This window comes from Lygodium microphyllum, chromosome 13, assembly GCF_053477565.2.
Source record: "Lygodium microphyllum isolate KBCC chromosome 13, Lygodium_microphyllum_v1.1.10, whole genome shotgun sequence".
Taxonomy (NCBI): Eukaryota; Viridiplantae; Streptophyta; class Polypodiopsida; order Schizaeales; family Lygodiaceae; genus Lygodium; species Lygodium microphyllum.
In genome coordinates this window covers 81,604,339-81,610,679 of record NC_141147.1, presented here as the reverse complement: position 1 = coordinate 81,610,679, position 6,341 = coordinate 81,604,339, and positions in this window count along the sequence as shown.

Sequence of the window (6,341 nt, the reverse complement as noted above, 5' to 3'; positions counted from 1 at the left end):
GTGTGAGGAAGCTCCATGATAAAGTCCATGGCTATACTTTCCCAAGGCTCATTGGGAATAGGTAATGGCTTCAGTAGACCAGATGGTTTATGCTTGTCATACTTTAATTTTTGGCATATCTTGCACTCGCGGACATATATTTCAATGTTAGCTCTAAGAGTGGACCAAAAGAAATATCTTTCCAATGCTTGAGTAGTGGGTAGAATACCCCTATGCCCAGCATATGGAGATGCATGTGATTCATCCATTACCTTGTGTTGCAATGGTAATGCTACACAAATTTCTTGATGATGATACAAATAACCATCTCGAATCGAGTAAGGTGTAATTGATTGACCTGAGTTAAGCTAATCCCATATGGTTGACAAGTCGGGATCAGTTGCATACATTTTGGGTAAATCCATGAACTCGTTATGGTAAATAGTTGTGATTGCATTTACTCGAGGTCATCGTGACAAAGCATATGCTACCACATTCTTAGTTCGAGATCTGTGAAGGATTTGAAAATGAAACATAGATAAGAAATTTTCCCAACGCATTTGTTTCTCTGAGAGCTTCTTCTAAGTGAGGAAGTATCTTAGACTTTGGTGATATGTTTTAATAACAAAATTTGCACCAAGTAAATAGTGTTTCCATACTTGAAGAGCATGTATCATCACCATAAGCTCTTTCTCATATACTAGAGCATGTAGCTCATGGTCCTTGAGGCGTCGACTATCAAATGCTACTGCATGATGCTCTTGGTTGAACATAGCTCCAATGCAATCCCCAGAAGCATCACAGTGAACTTAAAAAGGTTTTTGAAGATCTGGAACTATGAGAACTGGTTCTTGAGTCACAAGAAACTTAATCCTTTCAAAGGCTTGTAGTTGCCTTGATCCCCAGTGAAAAGGCTTTCGCTCTTAGTAAGGTCATGGAGAGGGGATGCAACATACATAAAACCTCGTATGAACCTCCTATAGTATGAACATAGGCCCAATAAACTTCTAGTTTCATGTATAGAAGTAGGTGTAGGCCATTTAACAATGGCTCAATTCTCACCAAATTGTGAGAAACAATATGGCCCCAGTAATGAATTTACGAAATTAAAATTCACTCTTCTTAGCATTGACCTGTAGTCTATGCTTGTAGTTGCCTTGATCCCCAGTGAAAAGGCATTCACTCTTAGTAAGGTCATGGAGAGGGGATGCAACATACGCAAAACCTCGTATGAACCTCCTATAGTATGAACATAGGCCCAAGAAACTTCTAGTTTCATGTATAGAAGTAGGTGTAGGCCATTCAACAATGGCTCAAGATCCATTCTCACCAAATTGTGAGAAACAATATGGCCCAAGTAATGAATTTACGAAATTAAAATTCACTCTTCTTAGCATTGACCTGTAGTCTATGCTTGCGAAGCTTTTGAAAAACAATCGATATATGCTTTCTATGCTCTTCTTTAGACCGTGAAAATATTAGAATGTCATCAAAGAAGACACCTATGAACTTTGAGTGAGGTATGAAAATTCTCTCCATCATTCGATTGAATGTGGCAGGTGCATTAGTCAAACCAAATGGCATGACTAAGAGCTCGTATAGTCCAAACATTGTATGAAAACCTATCTTATGAACATCTTTAGGTGCTATCCGTATCTGGTGATAGCCGCTCTTGAGATCAATGCGACTAAAGATACTAGCCCCTTGCAACTTATCCAAGATATCATCTATACTTGGAATAGGAAAATGATTCTTGATTGTAATCTTGTTCAAAGATCTATAGTCTATGCACATGTGGAAAGAATCGTCTTTCTTTTAAACAAGTAAGATTGGAGAGCAGTATGGAGAAGAGCTAGGTTGAACTAACCCTTTTTCCAACAGTTCGTTTACTTGTTTTAGGATCTCCTCTTTCTGACTTGCACTTACTCGGTAAGGCGGTTGGTCAGGTGGTGAACTGCCTGGGATAAGATCAAATGTGTGATCTTCTGGGCACTTAGGAGGTAACTCTCCTGGGAGTGAATCACTAAAACAATCTTGATATTGTTTAACAAAATCATGTTTGGCTTGATCAATTAAAGAGAGGGGTTCTTTTAAAGTCTGAGACTTAGAAGCATTAGTTGGTATTGTGTGTTCATTAGAGGCATCAAGTGCCCTTGAATCATTAGTTTCTTTTGACTCTCTCACAAAAATCATGTACACAGAAATAGCTTTCTTTATTTCTTTAAAAATACTAACATGACTAACCATTGGCATAGGCCAACCTCTAGCATCAACAATGCATACTATGTTCCGACCCTTAAATTGAAATGCAAGGGTCTTCTTAACAAAATTGGGAAGACGTCTAATCTTGTAATGCCAAGGGATGCCTAAGATAACATCACACTTGCCTATGGATGCAAGTAGAAAAGATTCTTGGTTGCGGTAATCCCCAATTCTAAGATTCAACTTCCCTTGGATAGGAGTAGAATTAGTTGTAAGTCCTTCAAATGCCGAACCTGATCCAATTGGTGTTCCCAATCGATCCGATGGAATTTGCAGCCTTTCAACAGTATCTGCTGACACAAAATCATATGTGGACCCTAGATCAAAGAGTATCAAAACTCGTTGATTGTTGAGTGTCCCCCAACCCTTTAAGAGTTGTCTTTTCTTCTCTTTTGGATGAGTGTTATCTCGCACATCTGGAATAGAATTTGAGGATGGCAGAGGAGGATCTTTAACCACATTTGCTTCCTTCCTTTTGTGAGGATCATCAAACTTCATATGCCCTAACTCACAACAAAGAAAGCACCTTCCTTCCTCTTTGTACTTTTGTATCTCAGAGGGTGAGAGATACTTGCGCTTCTTCTTATTACCCTTTGGCTTTGAATATTGGTCATTGGGTAAAGGTAGGTCTTCTTTGATTAGTCTTGTCTCTTGGTTAATCATAGAGCTACTCTTGTCTAGCTCTATAAAAAGTAATCTCCAACTTTCAAGATGTAGCAAGTGTATGCAAACTTTTAGATATGATGGCAGACTCCATCATGCGAGATAAGGTTTCATGTGGATACACCTTCATGGTTCTGTGTAAATGAGGGAGTAGGCCAGCTTAAAACTTTCTTTTCTTCTCTTCATTACTGATCTCCATGAAAGGAGTAACCTTGGGAAGAGCAGACCAAAACTTGTCTACATAACTAGTGACATTTTCATGCTCTTTCTAGCCTAGCCAATCCCACTCCTTGACATCATTCTCAAAATTAAGAGGCAAGCTTCTATAGCACTTGCACCTTCTCTTCTTCTCTTGGAACTTGATTTCAGCAGGGCTTCCGTAGCACTTGCACCTTCTCTCCTCCTCTTGGATGCATGCAAAGTGATGCTTCCTTCACCTTTCCCGCACGCAAGGAGAGCCTCCTCTTTTATAGGCTTTCAAGAGCTTCTCTTCTTGGAGAGAGACTTGAGTGCCAAGATTGGAAAGGTTGATCTTCATGCAAGATGTGGTTGTTCCAGGACCTACTCTCCAGCACCAATTTCGAGATATCTCTCTATGCATTGTTTGGATGGAAAAACATCTAGCATGAAAATTGTAGATCTCGCTGTTTTCGATAACTTTGGCATGCCGTTTTTAGAGATTGGCTTTCTATCCTCGCGAGATATTTAAAAAATGGATTCACCATGTCTATTAAAAAAAACATCTTTTTAAATTGTACTCTTAACTTGTGGTCCATGCAATCACCTTGAGCCATAGATAATGAGAGTTCATTAGATTGCCTTGGCCCTCAACCTTAAGATTGACTTCCCACAAAAGCTTGTGTCATCTTAGATCTTAGAAAGAGAAAATCACTTCTCTCCTCACTTCTAGAGGATCACATTTCTTGACTTTCTTAGTGAGAGAATTACCTCTCTCATCTTTCTTAATGAAAGAAAAGACCTTAAACCTTGATTTGTAAGGGAGAGGATGAACCCAAATGAATGCAATGCTCATTACACACAAGTAAACATTCCCAGGCGTCCCCGAATGCACACATAGATACATATACACAACGCTAATGCACTTCCGCTTCTTAGAAATCAATCCATCTTCATTTATGTGTAACTCCTTGGTTCTTGTGTACACTCTTACACTTGGTAGACACTTCCTTCCCCCTTCATAACTTGTACTGCATGTATGAAATATCCTCGTCATAGTGCTCTGATCAGATGATGCACTAGGAATACAAATCTCTAAATGGTCTCATGGCCATGCTAGATCATCATCAACACTTAAAGAAAGTGAGTCATTAATTTATTGACATAAATTTATTAAGTAGAGAATGCGTAATAAGCAATCAATTTAGTGACAATTAGCATAGTCTTTACTTTGCTGGTCACATTATGAGTAATATTGGAAAAGTTCTTCTACTTTCAAATATGATATATAAGTTCTCTTTGGTAAGCATGGATTGTGGTGTATAAACATGTTTACATTTGCATCCATTCCAAATACTCACTAAACATTTTTCTTTATATATGGCTCTAATAACCTCATTAAACATTGGTTAAAAAGTAAAAACTCATTATTAAAGCTTGCACATTTGTGGAATATTTATTGTGACGGAAAGATGGGATATTGATTGGTGAAAACAATTATAAATTTGATATTCAGTCAATATGCTTAATATGAGAGAGAGAGAGAGAGAGAGAGAGAGAGAGAGAGAGAGAGAGAGAGAGAGAGAGAGGGAGAGAGAGGGAGAGACCATCATCTTGAGTTCTCATTGTGCAGCTATAAAATATAGTTATACTTCTTTGAACTAATCATATGTGTGTGCATGTGTGTGTGTGTGTCTATGTAAGAACTTCCAATATACACACAAGTATATGTACACACACACACACACACACACACACACACACACACACACACACACACACACACACACGCACACATGTGTGTGTGTGTGTGTGTGTATTAATGAGAGAGAGAGAGAGAAAGAGAGATATTTTTACTGACAATAGTTTTTGAATGAGAGAGAGATAGAAATAAGTTTTTAATGAGATACACATACACACACATGCACTCATGCACATACATATACACACAAAGAGAATAATCAAGCTAGGTTTTCCTAGTGTATGTTAAAGAACTAAAGACATAGATTTAAATATTATTGCTCATAAAAACTCTAATCCAACTTGACTAAGTAATTCATCAATGGTTTTCCTAGTCTTTAAAATCAAAAATGTATTCTACATACTTTGAATGTGAGGAATTTCAATTGGAAATGTATTAAGACTCAATGGAGAAGAGAGGAAGGAGAGAGATATAAAATTACCTTTTGGATGGGAAAGAAATAATTATTTGAATGAGAGAGGTGTCTTTTAAAAATAATTGATAAGAGAGAAGAGAAAGAAATGTGAAAAATAGTTTGGATAAATATGTACATTTTTCAAATCACACACACACACACACACACACACACACACTCTCTCTCTCTCTCTCTCTCTCTCTCTCTCGTGTGGCTTAAGACAATCCTAGCAACTCTCTCCTATAATACTACAATACTACCTTTGCCCTTCTCTTAAATTAATAGCTTTGAACCTTTATCAACACACACTCACTCACTCACACACTCTCTCCAACTTGCGATCAAATTCCTCTATTTAAATCTTTTTGGCCTAAGTACAATTAGACTAAAAAGTCACATTTTGATTATAATTTCATTAGCATAAAACTATTTTAAATATTTGACATGATCTTTATTTTTCTAGATATACAATGTAAAGATAATAACCATCATTAACATTATGTTAATTGTTAGTTTTCTATGTTAGCATAAAAAAAATACCAAAAGAGAGGACTATTATTTGTTCATAAGGTCCAAATATTTCAATATAGTTCAAGTGGATAAAGATTTGTTCTTCTAGTTCACATAGGAGATAAAGATAATTTCAAACCAAATGATGATATTGAGTCTCAAAAGTTTTGCAAGTTAGTAGTATGGAGACTTCTCTACAAGCATAACTTGATATCCTTCTATAGAAGTATATTTTCAATAGCATCTTGTCGATGTGTTCTCTATATGTAATAGAACTATAAATGGCAGGTTCTTGTATGGGCAATTGGAGAGAGTGTCACAAACTTTGCAAAGGGAATGCAAGGATTAGGTGGACTTGAAGGAGGAGTAGCTCATGTATAAGGATCACTAGATTGAGTAGCAGTGGAATGAGGAGGTGTACCTGATATGCTTGAGCTAGCAAGTTTTCATGAGGAGTGTAGGAGTTTGTAAGAGAATACCTATTTTGCCCTCCAATAATGGAGGCGGATTAATACTTAATATTTATAATAAATATGTTTATTTTCTTTATGTATAGTAGTTCACTAACTTGCAAATCCATTTATGAATTAATCA